General features: G+C 43.4%; 1 long non-coding RNA gene across 1 annotated transcript; it reads left to right on the top strand.

Annotated features, from left to right (window-relative positions):
* The first annotated feature begins 5387 nt into the window (after positions 1-5387).
* Positions 5388-10859, top strand: LOC112834522 (uncharacterized). The gene is made up of 3 exons (XR_003210936.2): positions 5388-5563; positions 6233-6380; positions 10113-10859. It is a non-coding gene; the product is annotated as an uncharacterized lncRNA (long non-coding RNA).
* Positions 10860-20968: the final 10109 nt, after the last annotated feature.

The raw sequence follows: 20968 nt of genomic DNA, 5'->3' as shown, positions 1-20968 counted from the left end.
TATGAGGAATTCTTAATCTCAGGAAACAAACTGAGTGTTACTGGAGTGGTTGGGGGTGGGAGGGATGGGGTGACTGGGTGATAGACATTGGGGAGGGTATGTGCTATGGTGAGCACTGTGAATTGTGCAAGACTGTTGAATCACAGATCTGTACTTCTGAAACAAATAACGCAACATATTTACATTTGACAGATCACAGATCTGTACTTCTGAAGCAAATAACGCAAGAAAAAAGAAAAAGAAGAAGATAACAGGAGAGGAAGAATGAAGGGGAGTAAGTCGGAGGGGGAGACGAACCATGAGAGATGATGGACTCTGAAAAACAAACTGAGGGTTCTAGAGGGGAGGAGGGTAGGGGGATGGGTTAGCCTGGTGATGGGTATTAAAGAGGGCACATTCTGCATGGAGCACTGGGTGTTATGAACAAACAATGAATCATGGAACACTACATCAAAAACTAATAATGTAATATATGGTGATTAACATAACAATAAAAAAATTTTTAAAAAATGAGATCCTTGAGAAGTCTGTTACTCATGATATTGGCACTCATAATAGATCCAGAAGGATACTACACAGGAAGACTAACTTCTGCTCAAATACGGTACGCTGGGTTACAGAGACCTAGCAAAACTGTCTGATGCCCCTGAAACCCTTTAAATCTAATACAAGGAGGCCAACTTCAAGATGGATGTGGAAGACAGGGCTTCCTGATTAAAGAGAACATGACCTGGTCAAATTACATGTGATATTACTGTCATATTTCTCTGTATCATAGGTCAGCAAACGGTTTCCAGAATGAGCCAGATGGTAAATATTTTCAGGACCAAAGGCAATCCTGACTCTTGCACAACTACTCAACTCTGCCACTGTAGCATGAAAGTAGCCATAGGACATATGTAAACAAATGGGCATACGTTCATGCTCATGGCTGTGTTTCAATAAAACTTTATTTACAAAAACAGGTACAGGGTTTGCTGATTCCTATTAGAGTTGATGATACGGCTGAAATATAAAAAATATTTTTAACTCTTTGGCTTTTAAAATGCCTCTTATGCATTTTTTTTAAGGTGCAGTAATATACAGTAGGTTAATGATTTTGTTCTGGATCAGAACTGGATTTGAATTTTTGCCCTGCCCCTAATTACCTGTGTGACACTAGGCATGTTACTTTACCTTCTAAGCCTTTATTTCCTTATCAGTAATACCAGTTATGATATTATGATACTTATTTCATTGTTTGCTGTGAGGATTAAATCAAAAAATATGTGTCAAGCCCCGAGTACCACTCCCTGATAATGGTACCTATCTCAAGCATTTACATTGTCCTGGAAAAGGCCACAGTCATCAGCAGGAAAGCCTAGCACTACCTTGCCTGCCTGCCTATGAACTATGAGGAGAGTTACACTCCACAGGGTGGTTCTGACCATTATAAAGTTCAGCTCCTTAGAATTTCTACCCCTAACTGACTTTCTCAGGGTCTCACAAGCTTCAAGAGATAGATTCAGTAGCACCTTGGTTACCTAATAGTTACTTTTAAGGATAAAAATTCAGGTAATTGCTTTACGCAGGTCTGCAGAGGAAGGGAAACTGAGACCTTCTTACACGTTTTTAAACCAATGTAATATTGTCATTCAGTTGTGCTTGCTCACAGGTTAGTTTTCCTCCTGGTAACAAGGGCTCCCTTGTCTTTGATTTTCCAATGATTAGCACATTGGGTAGCATGCACCAAGCACTTACTAAATACTTTTTGAAGGAATGTTGGCAACTGGAAAAAATGAGTTGAGGAACCAATAGAAGATAAAAGTATATGCCTGTGACTCTCGGGGTATTTCCTTGGGACCATGATTTCCCACCCTTATATCCAGACCCTTCCAGGGATAGGACTAGTCTCAAAGCAAAGAATCATTTTCTCTAGTTTCTTTTCAGTGCTGGATAAAAGCCAATGTAGATCTCATTCTATACACTCAGTTGAGCAAGGAATGTAACAAGATTTTTCTATAACCCAACTAAAATTTTGTTTCATACCTTTACTCAGTGGTAGGAACTTTAATCCAGTCAACAGCAGTTGCCCTTTTGTGCCCAATCATCGTGTCTAGGGCATGGTGGAGTCCGGGATTCATCTAGTCCTTGGACATTGCCCATCTCGGGAGGCATCCCGGAGAGGCCCGTCACTGTCCTGCCTGGCCCTGGTCATCAGGCACGCCAGTGTCCCATTCCTCCTTGCTACAGGGGCCGTTCTTCCAACACTGTGCTCTTTCTGCCGTGTTCCAGAATTGACTCTGTCCTTGGTGTTCTGTTGTTTTCCTTCCTTAAGGCAGTAGGCAGGAATGTCCTAGGTGATTTATGAAAGAAGGGCAAGGCAGGTATATAGAAATGTGCTGGAAGCAAACACACCAACAAAACTAGTTAATATTGCAAAAGTGCTCTGCCACATAGCTCGTTCAAATTAAGATGAATTGGACAAGGGAAATACATACCTGTGTGCAAATAGTCTGCTTGGCTCCCAGGTGCAGGACTGGACCAAAGGGGAGAAGACATTGGTAAATAGATTGGGCTTGTATAGGAAACAAACAAAGCAACGGAACATGATGCATTTAGAGCTATCCATAAATATAAAGAGCTGCCTTAGTAGCCATTGGGTTCCTGGGCAGAAAATATTCAGCGGAGGCTCAGTGATGGTTTAAGTGATGCTAGATAAGAGATTTACAGCTTGGGGGAGGGTTGGAATAAATTGTCTTTAATATTTTCCCAGCTGTGCAAGTTTTGTGATTCTTTAGGAGCTTATGTGTATGTGTGTGCATGTGTACATGTGTGTGTGAGTGTGTGTGTGTGTGTGTCTGCTTTTGGTTTGATGTTGTGGCTACAAGTCCCCTAAGAGCTGCGCTATTATCTTGTGTGACCTCAGATAAAGTTCTTCACCAACCTGCTTGTTTCCTCACCAATAAAATTGGGATAACAATGCTTATTGTGTATTTGGAGGATGACATTAGGCAAAACTCTTTGCAGGGTGACTGAGGCGTTTTGAATACTCGATAACAAGTAGATAAATCTTGATAGCAATGCTTAACTAGATGCAACTGTTCAGTCCTCCCAAAACTTTTGAACACTGCTATTTTCAGGGTTTCTAGAAGCAATACACTTCTTGGATAATGTGGGCCAATTTTGAGAGAAGTGCCACTCGGACTCAGATATTAATTATAATGATAATTGCAGCTAGGTTCCCAGAGCCCTTGCTCCTTCACGTTTCCATAAGGTAGGTAGAATTGTCACCCAGATAAGGAGACTGAGCACACAGCTGATGACTGGCAGAGTTTTCATTTGAAGACAGATAATTGGCTCTGTCATCAGGCACTGCACTCCATCTGCTACGGACTTGTGGTGTATATTAGTCAAGGTTCTCCAGAGAGCCAAGAGGACACGTATATATATATATGTGTGTATGTGTGTGTGACAGGTCGGGAGAGAGAGAGAGATTTTAAGGAATTGGCTCATGTAATTGTGGAGGGGTGATAAATTCAATATCGGCAGGGCCAGCTGGAAACCCAGGGGAAAGTTGCAGTTCAAGTCCAAAGGCAGTCGGCTGACAGAATTTCTTCTTATTCCCGAGGTCAAGGTTTTGCTCCCTTCAGGCCTTCAACTGACTGGACGAGGCCCACCCACGTTATGGAAGTAACCCACTTTATTTGAAGTTCACCGATTTAAATATTAATCTCATCCCAAAAATATGTTCACAGAAACATCCAGAATAATGTTTGACCAAATATCTGGGCAACCCATGGCCCAGCCAAGCTGACACATAAAACTAACCACCATGTTGTGGTTCTCCACAAAAATCCACTCTAGTTCCTCCCTAGCTCTCCATGTCCTGGCAATCAGGTAACACAGCAAGTGAGTTGATTCTAAAAAGAATTTTTGAGATTCTAAGATAAAAAGTGCTATATAATTACTCAAGTATTCTACTTCCTTCTCCACTCCCTACCCCCTTTTCTTTGCTTCCCTGCCCCCCTTCCTCTGGGTTTTAAAGGAGGTTGGAGAGAGACAGAAGTTTCAACAGGGATAGTTTTGCAACCTGATACCACAGCATGTTGCAACACTATGATGCTTGAGGCAAATGTATCTAAAAGACAAATTCCATTTTAAGTGCATACACTACATAATAATTCAGCACTTAACATATCTTGGTACTTTGATGTCTTTATGGGTGCTTTTCTCCCTGCTTCTCAGGTTTACACTTTCTAATATGTAGCAGAGTTTGAAGAATTAAAGTTGAGTCCCTAGTTTTCTCTGGGTGAAGTTGCAAACCTGTTCACATATGATTATTCACACCATAGCTTCATTGCAAAAGGGACTAGGGCATCTGTGGCAACTGCAGCCACCACCTTCTCAGTCCCTTTGGCCAGCAGTACATTTGCCTATTCAGATATAGAGAAGAAGCCATGTTCTGCTCTCCCCGTGGAGAGTCGTGGGCCTGGAGTGACAAGTACAGAGAGAGGGCTGCCTATTGGAACGTCTGGGGCAGGTTCCCATGGCCAGCCTGCGGTGGTTCTGATCATATTTCAGATCGCATGCTTCTGCTGAAAAGGCAAAAGATGATTTCTCAATATCAAATCAGACTAAAAGGACACTTGCTAATTGCTATATGAGTAAGTTATGGTAAGTTACTAATAAACAATACTGACTTAACTTGCAAAAAGAAAAACCCTTTTGAAATCAATTTTTATTCAAAACCATGAAAACACGCAAATAAATCAAATATCCATCCACGAGCGAATGGATAAACAAATTGTAGTATATCTATGTAATGGAATACTGCTGAGAAGTGAAAAAAGAACAAATCGTTACTACATGGGGCAACATGGATAAATCTCAAAAGCCTTATACTAAGTGAAAGGAGCCAGGTACAAAGTACTACATAAGGTATGATTTTCCCAATATGATATTCTGGAAAAGGCAAAACTCTAGGGACAGAAATCAGATGAGTGACTGCCAGGAGCCAGAAATGGTAGGAATGGGCTGACCCCAAAGGGGCATGAATGACCTTTTTGGGGTGATGAAACCATTCCGTATCTTGATTGTAGCGGTGGTCACAGGACTGTGTATGTTTGTCAACATTTGTGGAACTGCAACGCCTCAAAAGCATGAATTTACTATATATAAATTATGCCTCAATAAATGTGATGTCGAAGAAAAAGATGCAAGATGATGCAAACATCTGGAGAGAGCCAAAGACAAGGATTCCCAGCAAATTGTGAAAGAATGGCAATTGCTAACCCCTCGTGCTCTCCCAGACCTGGAGTGGGGGGAGGGGGGAGGAAGAAGGAGGAGGAAGGGAGCAGTGAGGGCCAACCCTATTCTCCACCCAGTTCTAAATGCTTCCGCCAAGATTCGCCAGTGCATTGATTTATTTATCAAACACTCTCACTATCTCTTTGAAGGTGGAAAACATCAAGTCGGTGTTAACATTCTCGGTGCATGAAGAGACTGTAGGCATGATCCCCCCCGGAAGATGAGCCTCCTTCCCACTCCGGCTTCATAAGGGCACTAAAAGGACACCAGCCCAGTGAGTTTGGTTTCCCCCTTTCTGTGTCTGGACTGCAGCTCAGGAAGGTATAGCAGGGAGGCAAAAAAAAAAAAAAAAAAAAAAAAAAAAGACCTGTTTTTCATTTGCCTTGAAGGGCTACAAAAGCGGGGTGGGTGGGGTGCCAGCTAAGTTAGCAAAGGGGCTTCAGGGACAGGGACATGTCACTTTAAGTGCCAGCCAAAGTTGCGATTGGATGAAAAGGTGGGCACTGTTAGCAGAAACAGTATGATTAAATCCCAGTCGCTGTCAGACAGTGAGGGGAAGTAAAATCAGAGGCTTGACAGGGGCGGGAAGGGGGAGTTGGAGGAAAGACAGGAGCGGCTAGGTCTTTAGAGGTGGAATGGAACACCTCCCACTGATTGAGCAGTGGCTCCAGCCACTGAGCAACCTCTGAAATATAATTTAAAGATTTCCTCTCCTGGTGCCAAGCATAGCCCTCATTTGCTGGGGTTTTGTTTCTGTTTCCTTCTCCGCAAAATGGGGTCTTCCCACGGGGGGAATGTGTCTAAGTCCTTTGTTCCTGCTGCCGTGCGTTGGGATTGCAGTCGGCACCTTGCTCTGAGGTCCTCGGAACAATACAAGATCACCACGGCTCTTGGTGCATAAGATCGCTGCCTTTCTAAGCTGTGTGCTCTTTTCTTCCCCCAGGTGAGACCATTCACCTGGGCAAGTCAGGCGGTGATGCACGGTGGCCGGCACTGAGGGAGAGTTGGGAAGACTCTCTCAGAACCATCGACAGAAGATTACTTTTTACAGAGGGAATCCATTAGAGCCAATAAGAGCGCTACAGTTATCAGTAAGTCTAACTTCTAAGGAACAACCTACCTGTCCTGTCTCTCTCTGCTATGGTGTTTCCCTATAACCTAGTTCTTCACTGATGTCTTTTGACCCCTGCCCGCTCCCTTCCAAGTAGAGAGATAGAAGGTGAAAAGAATATATATTCTTCACAGTGTCTGGAACTTACTTTCTGTGTTCACACTGTGCTCGGTGCTTTCCGTGTATTATTTCATTGACTATTAAAAACAGCCCTGTGAGCACGCCCATTTTTCAAACAAGGATACGGAGACCTAGAGAAATTAATGAACTTGCGGAAGGGCCCTCAGCTATTTAGAGGATAGAGATGATAGTCAAGCCCACAGCAGTGCCAAAGCCAGAGATCCCTGCCACCGCCCCCCCCCCCAGCAAAGACTGCTGTATCCTTGTAAAGCCAAGCCATTCCTTTCAGAAGGAATGGGCATCTCTAAACATTGCCTTCTATCTTTCAAAAATATGCAGGAAATATGACTGGGGCTGGCTGAGATTCAAATACAAGCTCCACAACTTAATGGTTGTGTGAACTTGTGTCAATTGCTTGCTTTCCCCAACGCTGTCAACTGTAAAATCGGAATGATGATGCTTATCTTATAGAATTATTTTAGAGAATGAATGTGATAGTATGTATGAAAATAACTCAACAAATGATACTTTTTCTCCAAAGAATAATCCCCCCAAAGTTTAATTATTTGCTACTCCTACCCATGGCAAATTGACATGGAAAGAAGGCAGGACACATTTAAAGCAACTGATCTGTGTTTTTCAAACTTTTAGAGGTTTTAGGATGCCTAAAATCTGGTGAATGTATTGAGTGGTATATTGGATGTGAAGGAGGGAACAGAATTAGTATTGCCTTCTGCATAACCACCATGTTCTCAAGAAAGACCTACTCCAAGGAAGATATCATGACTGATACTGGACAAACCTTCCCATACACCCCCCTTTCCAAATCCGGCCCTTGCATGAAATCTTGATTCATCTGTACATCTGAAGTTGCAATCTTGTTTGTTTATAGGTGCTATATCCCATGAAAGACATAAGTGAACTGAAAACCATAATAGACTCAAAGAAGTTTGGAGTTAGAGTAATTTGTATATAGCATTAGGGAACACCTACATTTTAGTTCCATACAATGCAGGAATCTCTTCCATAATATCTTGATTACTTATCTGAACTCAAGTCCTTACATCCTATCCATGTGGGGAGCTTGCTGTCAGTGTCCGTAAACTTATGGAGCCTCCCTATGATTTACCCTCACTAGTCCTAGCTTTCATATAAACAAAGGCCCACTTCCATATTACCTTCTATCATGTATAGATGAAATATAATCCTGCTGCTCCATCTTTGCATCAAATTCTCTTTTCTGGGGGATACAGCTTCCAGACTCCTACTGTTTCTTATCAACAGTGTTCAGACTCTTGGCTCTGCTAGGCCTTAGCTCTGCCCAGTACCCCATCGCCCACCATTGCAATGGGGCTAAGATTGTCTTGACTTTTTGGCAGCCCATCACTTTGTGGCTGGCTTAACACTGAGCCTGTAATGTGAGAGACTGCACAAGGAAAAGGTGGGGCCCCTGGCTCAGAAAAGTGGTGATGAGAACCAGGTGTCGTGGACTTGACCAAGGGAGAGAACCCAGGCTCTTCTCAGCACCCTGAATGTCGGCCCTGCTGTATGAGGCAGGACAAGCCTATGAAACTGATACACTATATAAAATCCAGAAGACCAGTGGATTAACTTAGAATGAGTGATAACTGCTTCAGGATCCAGAAATGACTTGGATTCAACACAATTTATTTTTCCCTCTTTCACACAAAGATATCATGGAATTCTTCGTCAAATGCCTCCATGAAGTCTGTAGATGCTCTATAGACTGCATGGTCTTCATCTACCAGCACGATAATCCACTGAATTCCTCTTCGGCTTCTTTATATAGAAATAATGAGCTTCTGCCTTTCTCTCAGGTATTCTGTTTGCATAGACAGCAAGAGAACGATCCTGGTGGAGAACAAACTTGGAAAGAGGACAGACTTGGACTAAATATTTTCTTGACAAAGATTGGCAGGGAAACCATCAAAGACTCTTAGACACACATATGGCTCTTCTTCTATGCCAGGCTCACTCTTACAGGTGAAGAGGGATGTGAAATGAGTGTAAATCAAGGTTTCTGACCTTTAGGCTGTGCCGGCCAAGGCAACGGCAAGAAAGAACCTTGTAAAGTGGTTAAGAACAATAGAAGGAGGCATGGAAGTGATGAAAGGGGACCAACGTAAATGGTATTGGAGGTCACAGTAGATTGTGCTGAGAGCCAAAGGACATGGTGGAGGTGTGGAGGGCAATGACCCAAGATGAACTTTGCAAGATGAATGGAATTTAGATGGGCCGGCAGGGTGAGAAAAGAGCTTTATAGGTAGAACTGATTAAAATAAAAAATACAGAAGGAAAAGCTCATCAGTAGGGTGAATGCATCTATCACTGAGGACAGATTTAAGGAGGCACGTCGATGGTGAACTAGGTACGGAAGCTGAGGGGAAGACCCAGAGAGATTTGAGGGAATCAGTGGGGTGCTTCCCTGGAGCCCAAAGGGGGAGTCGAATTACCCTTTGGAGGTAGAAACTGACAACATTTGGAGGAAGTACAATAAGTATTACTTTGCAAAGTAGTTGGAAACCTTATAGAACTTGTTAACCTTAAAAGATACAGACTAAATATATATATATAATATAATACATATATAATATATATATATTTCAAAAGTGTAAACACGACCTCGCAGTTTATACACAGTTGATAGGTTGTTAAGAGAAACTAGGGATGTGTCAGTATCCTGATCTGGTATTAGCATCACAAAGGGCAACAATATTTTTTCTTTTCTGAAGTCCATGAGATTACTCTCTAATGATAAAACCCAATGCAGCCAGTCTTGACTTAGATCTTTGACTGGGGATCTCATGACACACAGATGACATTTTTGAACACAAATGTTTTCTAACGGCCCCATCCCCCAGATAGGGTCATTTGCTGCTTACAAAGGGTCCAGTTTTCTTTGAAATAACAAGAACTGGCCTTATATTCTTTCTTCGTGGTCTTGGGAAGCCACTGCACTTTCTGGTCTGTACATTTCTAGATACTCCTTTTGAAAAGTCTTGGATGGTGGAATTTGGGATAAATGTTGAGAAGATCTTTCTGCTTTACTGTAACATTGGTTAAAAATAAGTGTACTATTAAACATGCTGTTTTCATAGATGATTTATTTTTGTATGGAGCGTCACCTTAGAGTATCTCAATTGTAGTTACTTTCTCCTTCTACACCACAGAGAGCCCAGGAGCTGTTGCTACATAATACTAATAACAAGTTCCAAAGTCACTCCTGAGTCCCTACTCCACACACACACACAAAAAGCAAATTCTGCTTTTTAATTTTTTAAAGTTTATTTATTTATTTATTTAATCCCTACACCCAATATGGGGCTCGAACTCATAACCCTGAGATCAAGAGTCCTATCCACTACCGACCAAGCCACCGAGCACCCCAGATTCTACTTTTTTAAACATTCGTTTTATAAAATTAAGGTGTTTTGGTTTTTTTGTGGTTTTGTGTGTGGGGGGGGTGTGAGCGGGAGATACACGTCTCTTACTAATATTTTATTTTTGAAATATTTAAATGCCATGAGAACCACAAAGCACAATTTTTATCACACTTCTTTTCTTCTAATAGAGAAACAAAATAAACACCTTGGAGGCTTTGATATTATGTTTAAAGGACAACGCATTTACATTTTTCACAAAAGTGTAAACAGGAAAACAGTGTGCCTGGCAGGGGAGGGCGGCTGAAGCAGACACTGGCACGAAGAACAGCGTCTTCAGTCACTGTGGCTAAGGGAATAGGAAATGCCAAAAAGGCCTTTGGGAGAAGCGTATTTGCTCTACACTTGCAGCAGCCAAAAGAAGCTTTGTTGCAAGCAATGGAAGGGTAAGGAATTGCCTAGACTCCAGAAGCTAATGTCAACTTGGTGATTGAACTTGCTGTCTACCCTGAGGGCAAAGGAAACCGTTTCTTTGCCGTGTGTATTGTCTTCAGGTTCTTAACCTCTAGGCTCAGAACAAGAGCAGGGAAGAGGTTAAGGGAATGAGGTTCAGCAGAGACCTCCAGCTTGGCTGCTCTGGGAGCTGCGAGTTTATTGGAGCTAATGACTCAGAACGGTTTTGAACTCTCTGCGGGGTTCATGTCTCCACGGCTTGCCCTGCATTTGGCACAGATACCCAAGCATTGGCTGGAATAACCATTATGATAATACGGTGGAGGAGTCCGTTTCTTTCCTAGTGATTGCCCTTAGGATGAGATGGAGACAAAACCCCCAATTGGTGATCGCTCTGATGTGGATTTTAATGGTTCTATAAATGATTAAGTTGGACATATTCCAAAGTGGAAAAGTCATGAATAAAATTTAAGATTTTTTTCCTTTCTCTTCTTTTATCCTTTCTTTCTCTCTGCCTTTCATTTTTTCCCCCTTGCCTCTCCTTGCTTACCTTACCTTACCCTTCCTCCTCCACCTCCTTCTTCTTTTCTGTTACGCTGTTAAGGAAACACCATGGGGTTCTCTCATAATATTGAGCTTTATTAAGGAAAGACCTGGAATAAAAAGGCCTGAATTGTAGTCTAAGCGTTCCACCACCTGCTAGGTGTATATCCTGGGTGCCCACACATTCTTTTTGAATCCCAGTTTTCTCATCTGTAAACTAGAACTCCGAGCCAGGAACAGGATTCAGCTCTCCTGACTCTCAGCCCAGTGCTCTGTGAGTTTACCCCAGGATCCTACTGGTGCTTTGCTCCTTGCCTCCATAACCCTCCTCCAGGTGTCTTTCCTGCAGACCCCTTAACCTCCGTCCTTTGCTTTGTCTGCATTCCCCGTGATGCCGGAGGGAACAGCTCACACGCCAGAAAAAGGGCTGGAACTTAGTTCTTCCAAATCCATACCAATAAATACCCTGATCCTGCAAGAGTATGACATTAAACCACAACAGAACAGATACCCTTACCCACATCCTGCTTCCGTGTCCCGCTTCACCCTTGCAACCTCAGCCACAATATCAATCATAGGGAAGACCCCGTTAACTCCCTGGGCAGTGGAGTTCCCCTGCTCTGTGACCTTACAGAGTATTGTTCCTTCCAACACCGGTCACAATCTGCCATCAAAAACGCACGATCCTTACACCTGAAACTAATATAATTATTATCTGGTAATTATACTACAATAAGAAAAATTGTAAAGAAGGGACTATAATTAAAAAGAACGCATGGTCCTGTTTGGTCGTGTAATTGCCCATACCCCCATGCCCCCCACTCCCCACTATACTGTCCAATTCAGAAAGTGAGGAAACCTCTCTGTTTAGCTCATCACTGTATCATCAGGGCCTTGCTTAGAGCCTGGCACAGGGGGTGTCCTCAATAAGAATGTTCTGAATGAGTGAATGAATGGATTTAACTTTCTGATACAGGCTCTAACAACACCCATCATTTATGGAGTGTAGTATATTCCAGGTCCTGTAGATTAATTGTTTGGTTCACTCCAAAATTCATATATTGAAACCTAACCTGCAAGGGGATGGTATTAGGAGGTGGGGTCTTTGGGAGGTGATTAGGCCATGAGAGTGGAACCCTCCTGAATGGGAGTGTTGTCCTTATAAGTAGACCCCAGAGGATTTCCTCACTCCTTCCACCATATGAGGACACAGCAAAAAGACAGCCTTCTGTGAATCAGGAAGGGGGCTCTCACCAGACATGGAAGCCGTCTTGATCTTAGACTTCCCAGCCTCCAGAACTGTGAGAAATAAAGGTTCGTAGTCTATGGCACTTTGTTATACCAGCCCAAGTGTACTAAGACACCGGGTTCTGAGCTAGGCATCTGACATAGCTTGCTTAATTCTCCAAACAGCCTCTTGAGGAAGGTACCACTTACTGTGTTTTACAGACAAGGAAATTGAAGCTAGGGAAAGCACCAAGAGGGAACATCCAGTCCTGCTTCCGGAGTCAGCAAAGGCTTTCCAAAGGTGGCGATGATCATGCTTATGATAATTTAATTCCTTCCAGGTCTGGCTGAAACCAAATTTAAGTGGCTGACCTTCTCTGGCAAGGTAGCATCTCAATAGGGAGAGATAGATAGACAATAGATAGATAGACAGACAGATAGATAGATAGATAGGTATCTAATGTATGTGATCACACAATTGATATTTATCAAGGGAGGCTCTATTAACTGTAGGAAATATCAGTTAATATGAGACATAACCACCTGGTATAGATCTGGGCGAAGCTGGTTAACTATGGAAGGTATGGGGGTTTTGTGCTTTTGCTCCCACCCCCACCTGCCACCACACTCAGGATAACCCCTTGGAGATCAGGAACTGTCCCCTTCTGGCTTTCTCAAGGTACCGATGCCAATTGGTCAAGCAGAGGTTTGGCTGTATTACAGCCCAAAAGATGTGGATCTCTGTATTATCTCCTCTGTCATACAATAACATTGTAATGCCTGTTCTTTCATTGAATTACAAACAAAGCAACACTATGCCCAGATTTGAAAAGTCACATTTATTTTCTTTCTGGACACTGGCTCTGTGGGATCATGCAAGTGAATGCTGCGGTCAGCCCCACTAGGACTCAGTCAGCTGAGTTGGAAGAGATTGTGTGTTTGTGGTTTTCTTTTTCTTTTATTTTCTTTCAAGAAAAGAGATTAGTGAATACATGTCTGTTTGAAAGCAAATTCCTTTTGGAGCAAAACACCAGAAACGTGCCCTGGTGATGAGTCCCCATCTTGTGAGCCTTGACCTACGGATGAGAATATTAGATAATAAAAGGTTTCTTTTGAGAAGAATCAGAGGTAAAAACTCTACAATTCCCTCATCTCACAAATGCACATTTTTCTTTTTCCCTTTTATGCCCTCGTGCTACATCTTTTTGGAAGCTGTTTTCTCATTCAAACAGCAAGTCTGGAAGAGCTGCAGGTGTCCCCTGGCCACTGCTTAAAAAGCCTACTTGTTAATCAGCCCCATCACGTGTCTTTTGACCCCTTTCCTGCCCCTCTCTTTACATGTCTCTCCCTGCCAGCCACCACTGCCACTTCTAAAAGGGGAAAAAATACTGAACAGACAGTCAAAAGAGCTATTATCCTAAAGCCTCCTTAACAAAGCGTGGGGCTTTCCAGTAAATTAGTTGAAGGTTTTGCTCCCCTCCCCCTTTCTAGATATGGTGGCCCCCTCCCCCCATTCATTGGTCACTGACAAAGATTGGTGGCTCTGCTACCTTCTGTGACCACTGCACATTCCACCAAGCATCCCTCCCGGAGCCTCTCAGCCACCCTCTCGATAGGTCAGAACCAGTTAGGGATGTAAATCCACAAGCAGATCGGCCTGACGCCACACAAAGTACAGCAAGGGGAATATTGTGGGCAATGCTGTCTGGGAGTTTAAACAAATAAAGAAACCACTTTTTTCCCCCTCCAGTCTTCTATACTTGGTTATTGACTGTCTGGCCATGCAAGTCCTCCCCACATGAGAATGCTAATTCTAGGACATTCTGACTTGGGGAGAAATAATTTGCTAGTAAGGGCCAGTGTTTGGAGAAGGCTCTGGGGGTGGACAGATAGGTTCTAGACAATCTATGTCAAGTACATAGTGTGGGCCTGAAATGGAAGGAAGGTGGCATGAATCTACAGGTCCTAGAAAGGAAGGTTTATTTGCTTCCCCCATGTCACCCTACCCCACCCAGCACAGAAACCAGGTACCATCTGTCCCTTCACTCAGTTCACGCTCTCAGAAACATGAAAAGGAGGAAGCGGGTAAAAGTGTTTTTGGTTTCGCCATGTGGTGGACCATGGAGAGAAGTAAGATGTCCCCAGAGTCACTTGTGCTGTACCAAAACGGGATTTTACTCCTAGAAAGGGCCAAAGCTAGTTATTAGTAAAATGCTCTAAGTGTCCAGAAGATTGTCTTTCAATCCTTTTGTGGTATATTTCCTATGGGAACCATAAGGAGAAAAGAAGGGAAAGAGAAAAGATCACCTCACTTTAAGGGTGAATAAGCAAACAGTTTGCATTTCAACAGGCTTATAAAATGAAGGCGGGGAAATCGGAGGGGGAGACGAACCATGAGAGACAACGGACAATGAGAAACAAACTGAGGGTTCTAGAGGGGAGGGGGCTGGGGGGAGGGTTAGCCCGGTGATGGGTATTAAGGAGGGCACGTTCTGCATGGAGCACTGGGTGTTATGCGCAAACAATGAATCATGGAACACTACATCACAAACCGATGATGTAATGTATGGTGATTAACATAACAATAAAAAATTTAAAAAAAAAACTTTACAGCAGATGGCAAAAGATGTGTTCTTTTTTAGATAAATAAAACAGGAAGGTGTCTTTTCTTCTACCATTGAACATTCCTTGGGAAAACTTGATTCAGAACATTGGCTTGCCTTTGTAAGTAAAAACCCCTTAGATACAGTCCATATAATGACATTCACATGGCTGGGTTTTGGCAAATGATGGCTAGGTCTCGGAGGTAATGTTACAAAGAAGCCTTCCGGTAGAAGTCAACAAAACAACGCAGAGGTCAAGACATTCAGAAGCCTACAGACCTAGCAAAATGCAAAACCGAAGCTGCCTTGGGGGAGACAAGGGGAGACAAGGGGAGACAAACGTTCAGCAGTGGGATGGTTGACGGTGAAGCATGTGATGTTTTCTCATCCATGATTTATCAGGCGGCAAATAGGCCTGGAGTTTCTGTGACCTTATAGAATTATGGATCAAGGTGTTTCCTACAGGAGTTTAAAAACTGATGGTCTTTTGAATGACTAAGGCTCACTGACTTGGAGATAACATGAGATTTGGGGCACCTGGGTGACTCAGTCAGTTGGGCATCTGACTCTTGATCTCAGTTCAGGTCTTGATCTCGGGGTTGTGAGTTTGAGCCCCGTGTTGGGCTCCACGCTGGGTGTGGGAGCCTACTAAAAAAAAAAAAAAAAGAAAGAAAGAAAAAGAAAACACGAGACTTCTCAGACCTGTTTCATCTTTCAGACATAGGCAGTTCACTTACAGAAATAGAGGTGTTTCTCTCAATGTCTCTCTCAATTATATGAAATATACACAACATAAAATATGCCAGTTTTACTTTTTAAAATGTAGAGTCCTATGGCATTAAGCACATTGAAATTGCTGCCTAACTATCATCACCATCTGTCTCCAGAACTTTTCCGTCTTCACAAAAGAAACTGCACCCATTAAACAGTAATTCCCCACTCACGCTCCCCCCACGCTCCCCCCATCCCCAGCAACCACCATTCTGTCTGCTCTCTCCACGAACTTGACTACTCTAGGGACCTCACATAAAATGGAATCATACAGCAATTTTCCCTTTGTGACTGGCTTATCCCACTTGGCGTAACGTCCTCAAGGTTCATCCGTGGTGTAGCAGGGGTCCGTTTCCATCGTTTTTAAGGTCGCATCATATTCTGTTCTTTCTCTTTTCATAAACAACTTCATTGAGGTATAATTTACATCCCATCAAGTTCGACCCTTTTAAGTGTACAATTCAACAATTTTAGTCAGTTTTTCAAGTTGTGCAATCACAATTCACAATCCAGTTGTTAGAACACTTTCATCATCAGAGTAAGATCCCCCATGCCTACTGACACTTAGTTTCCGCTCCCAGACCCCATTCCCACTCCCCGCCCCAGGCAGCCGCTCATCAACTTTCTGTCTCTATCAAGTTATTTCTCCTGGATATTTCCTATAAATGGAATCACACGTGGGTGCGTGGGTGTCTCAGTTGGTTCAGCAACTGCCTTCGGCTCAGGTGATGATCCCAGGGTCCTGGGATGGAGCCCCGCCTCGGGCTCCCTGCTCGGCGGGAAGCCTGCTTCTCTCTCTCCTACTCCCCCTGCTTGTGGTCCCTCTCTCGCTGTCTCGCTCTCTCTGTCAATTAAATAAATAAATAAAATCTTTAAAAAATAAATAAATAAATAAATAAATAAATGGAATCACACATTAAGTAATCTTCTGTGCCTGGCTTCTCTCAGGTAGCTTAACCTTCTTGAGGTTCATCCGTGTTGTCACGGGTATCAGGGTTTTATTGTTTTATAACTGAATAGTATTTCACTGTATGGACAGACCATGTACTTATTCATTCACCAGTGGATGGACATTTGGGCTGTTTGTATTCTTTAGCTCTTAGGAATATGCTGTGCGAACATTTGTGTGCCCGTTTTTGGTGTACCTAGTTTCATTTCTCTTAGGTAGATGTCTAGGAGGGGAATTGCTGGGCCATAAGACAAAGTTTTGGTTAATTTTTTAGGAAACCATTTAGGAAAACCGTTTTCCGAACTGGCTGTACCATTAAGAGGTTTTCTTTAGGGTAATGAAGCAGATCTTTCAAATGGGTTTGTTTTTCCTTTGTGACTCTTCCTAAAGTCAAATATTCTGCTTCTTTCCAAGCCTAGCTCCGGCTCAGTCAGAAAGCCAAGCAGTGGGAGTCATGAATTAATTCCTCAAATAGTTCTCATTTTCACACCCTTAACTCACAGTGAGTCCACATTAAAACCAAACAACCTTGAAAGCTCAGAAGAACAAGGTTATGAAATGGCTCAGAAGACCCCGGGCAAGTCATGTCAGTCATTGAGGACCTCAGCACCTCCATTTGTCCCTGAAGGATTAGACCTGGATGATCTCTCCTGTCCATTAACGACAACTCTGGAATGTATGTGAACCCAGAACAATCCTTTGATGGGCTTTGAGGTACATCTTAATTCATACTGTCTGGGTGTGGAGGTAAAGAGTTTCTCGACCATGCAAATGCCAGCACAGGTAAGGAACCAGGAATTCTAACCATGAGCCCTGAAACCAGAGAAAGAGGGAGCTAACAATGAAAGAATGACCATTGTCTTCCTAGGGCAGGTTGAACAAAGGGACATGCTGACCTTATTATAGAAAACTGCCCTTATATTCTTAGTGGACATTAATTAACATGTCTCCTGTATGTCATGCTCTTTGGAACTGATTTCTGAAAAATCTTTATCTTCCATCTAGAAGCAATAGTGTATATCACTCAGTGGCACATTTTCGTTTTAGTAACCGTATTATTTTCCTAGGGCTGTTGTAACAAAGTACCAAAAACTGGGTGGCTTAAAACAACAGAAATGTATTGTTTCAAGGTTCTGGAAGCTAGAAGTCTGAGATCAAGGTGGAGGCAAGAGCCAGGCTCTCTCTGACAGCTCTGGGGTAAAACCCTCTCTTGTCTCATCTAGCTTCTGGTGTATGCTGGCAATTGTTGGCCTTCCTGGGCTTCTAGAAGCATCGATTTAGTCACATGGCCTCTTCTCCCATTGTGTTTTCAAACAGTCTTCTTTTTTTGGGTGTCTGTCTCTTTATAAGGACACCAGTCACATTGGGTTAGAGACCACCCTAATGACCTTATTTTAACTTGATTCCCTCTTTATAGACCCTACTTCCAAATAAGGTCACATTCTGAGAAGCTGGGGTTAGGACGTCCATCTATTTTTTGGGGGGGAGTACGAGAACACAATTCAACCTATAATAGTAACATTTTTTAAAAAAAATTGGGTTTGCAATAAGGTATCTATCACCAAATGCACATCTAACTGTGTTTATGCTATAAAAGGAAAAGAAAGTGTTTTCCTTCTTCAACGCTTGACATCTGAGCTCTGTGGCACTTGGGCACAAAGGAAGATCATAACAATCTTGAACCCTTGGCTCTCGGTCCCATGTGGTTTGAGATTCTGACATCCAGCAGTTATTTAAATAATAGCTTTCAGTTTGGGGGAAAAATCTATTCAGTGCTTGGAATATGATACTGTAAATTATTTAGAATGTTTTATCCTGTGGAGAATTGCCTAGGACTAAAGTCGGGGGGGATGATGGGACATTGGGAAAGATTTTTTAAAAAGTTGGGACACAAGAATGTGGTGCCATAATCACCGGACAGGGTTAACCGATAAGATTACTTGAATTTCCACAGCTCAGAGAAGAAAGAGATAAGTTGGGCTGGCAACCGAAAGAGCCGATTATCACTTAGGGAGAAAGAAGGAGGGGAGTGGGGCTGTGTATGCTTGCCAGACCAACCTTTGGCTGGCTCGCTGAGAAGACCAGCCTCCAGCAGCACCGAGAGAACTCAGATGAGCTCCTCACGGCAAATTTTCAGAAGACCTTTTTCCTTCCCTTCTTCCCTGTCCAATCCCCTCTGGGGTGGTTTTGGACACCTGCCCGTGGCTTCCAGAGATTCCATCCTATCTCATCTGTGGCCCGTCCTCCTCGCCCTGTTAAATGCCCTTTTCTGGACTGACAGCCCTATGGAGGAGCCCACCTTTCCCATCCCATTTTCCTCCCCCCCGATTTCCTTCTTCCATGGGGTCCATTGGAACTTCCTGCCGGTGTACGCAGAGTAACTAAGAGTTTAAGCTGGTCTCGGACACTCTCCGCCTCACACAATGCACTGCAGCCTGAATTCCCTTCACGTCACCTGCTCCCTAGCTCTTCTCCCTCTTCACACAGCTCTGGGTTTCAGAAAGTCTCACAGAGAGGGTCCACGCTCCTTTCCTCCATGGCCTCTTCTAGATTCCCGTGTTTGCCAATGCTTCACCTCTTCATATCATCTCTTCTCCAACGTCCTTCATTTCCTCTATGATTGCACATGCCACGGCTGGCAGGATACCTTCCTTCCCCGGTTGGCTGCCAAACACACCAGACTCAAGAGACCCACAGAGTGAAGTGCCCTGACTTCCCTAGTTGTACCAGCGAAACCATTAGTCTACAAGTCTCTGGAGGCTAAAATTCTGCTGGTTATCTTTGATTCCTTCCTCTCCCCCATGGCAGCACCTACCTGGAAATTTCTGTGAGCCTCATATGAGAAAAGGCATGCAAACCCTTTAGCACACGGGGCCTGACACAGAGCGAAGGCTCCACAATGTAAGCTATTATTGGTAAATATCTTATTGCCCTCAGTGAATTCCTAAGTAGCCAGTCCCCAGAACTCCCTCTTCATGTCTTTCCAAACCATCCATCCCGCATCCCTGTTTTCCATTCCCACTGCCACCTCCTTTATCACAGCCCCCTTACCTCCCATCTGGACCAGAGACAGAAACTCCACGCCAGTCTCCTTGTCTCCGACCTCCTCTCCCACTTCCTAATCTATCTGGGATAGAAGATCCAGGTAGGGCTGATGAAAAGCTAACTTCAATGACATCATTCAGTTGCTCAGAAAAGTCAATGCTCCCCCGTGGGTAGGTTCCCTCCTTCCTGCCAGTCCCACACTGCAGTTTCAGCCTTGTCTCCTATAGCCACACTCCAGCCAGACCAGATGGGAAATCTCTGCAAAGTCTCCCGCCTCTCCCATGACCATTCCTCTGTGGATACCATTCTCTCAGTCTGGAAAGTCCCCATTGTCCACAAATCAAAATCCTTCTTATCCTCCTAAGCCCCCCTGGCTCTGTGAAACCACTTTTTGGGTTTCCGGCTTTTCCTTCTTTGAGCCCCCACTGCCCCTGCATCATCTCCAGCTCACAGACCTATTTTCCCCACAGGACCTCATCCAGCGCTTCATAAGTAGAAGGCGCTCAATAAATGTTTGTTGACTAAAACTGAACCCCTTTCTCCCTCTAAGGGGAGAGACACCTCTCTGTTGTTTGGGGTCTATTCTCCGACCAGGGAGAGATCAGGCATGGGATTACTTTGGTCCAATCCTCCCACTGTCCAACACCTCCAATACCCCATCTAGCCTCTTCTCAGTATATTTTAATGTGGACACTTCCTCATTCTGCCTTTTTGCCTTTCTAATTTCAAACAACTCTAGCTTACCTACCCCCAAAGCACTACCTGTCCCGGCCTTTGTCCTAATTTCCCCCCAATTGCACTGCTCTCTTAAACAGACTGGTGCTCATGGACTAAAACCCTGAAGTGACTCGCTCTTCTTCAAGGTCTGATCTGTATCAGGGAACCCGAGCGCCGCAGTTAAAAGTGTCATGAAATGGACTGGTAAGTAGCTAGAAGCAGAATGCTGTGTACACACAAACGACATTGCATGGCAGGATGCAGTTTGCAAGTTCAAGCAAGAATTGTTTATTTAAAATGCATAAGCTTACCGCAGCTTTACTGAGGAGATAACACACTTAACAGTCACTGGTGGAGAACTGCATAAGAGAATGGGTATTTTATGTGGATCTAAGTGGGTCTTTTGAAGTATTTTTTGATTCTTTTCATTAGGCAAGATGAAGCCATCTTTAAGGCCATGTCGCTGGCATAAAAAGATGCACGTGACATGTCAGCAACTACAGTATAATGCATTTATTTTGTGTGAGCACAGCAAAACACTTGGCAACATGGTTTATTTTGCAGAAAGACTAAATTAACCCTTCAATTGTCGTCCCGTGCCACAGAACTGCCAATCCTGTCATACTGTTGCCTTGGCTTCTGATCATTACTTCTTCAGCCTGTCTGTGTCTTCAGGATACATTAAGTAAAGAGAGGAAGATCAAGTGGGCACAAGAATGCCTTCTTTTTTTTTTTTTTT

This window comes from Callorhinus ursinus, unplaced genomic scaffold (assembly GCF_003265705.2).
Source record: "Callorhinus ursinus isolate GAN/ISIS: 27379988/994484 unplaced genomic scaffold, GSC_fseal_2.0 scaffold17, whole genome shotgun sequence".
Taxonomy (NCBI): Eukaryota; Metazoa; Chordata; class Mammalia; order Carnivora; family Otariidae; genus Callorhinus; species Callorhinus ursinus.
This window is presented reverse-complemented; position numbering and strand designations above follow the sequence as displayed.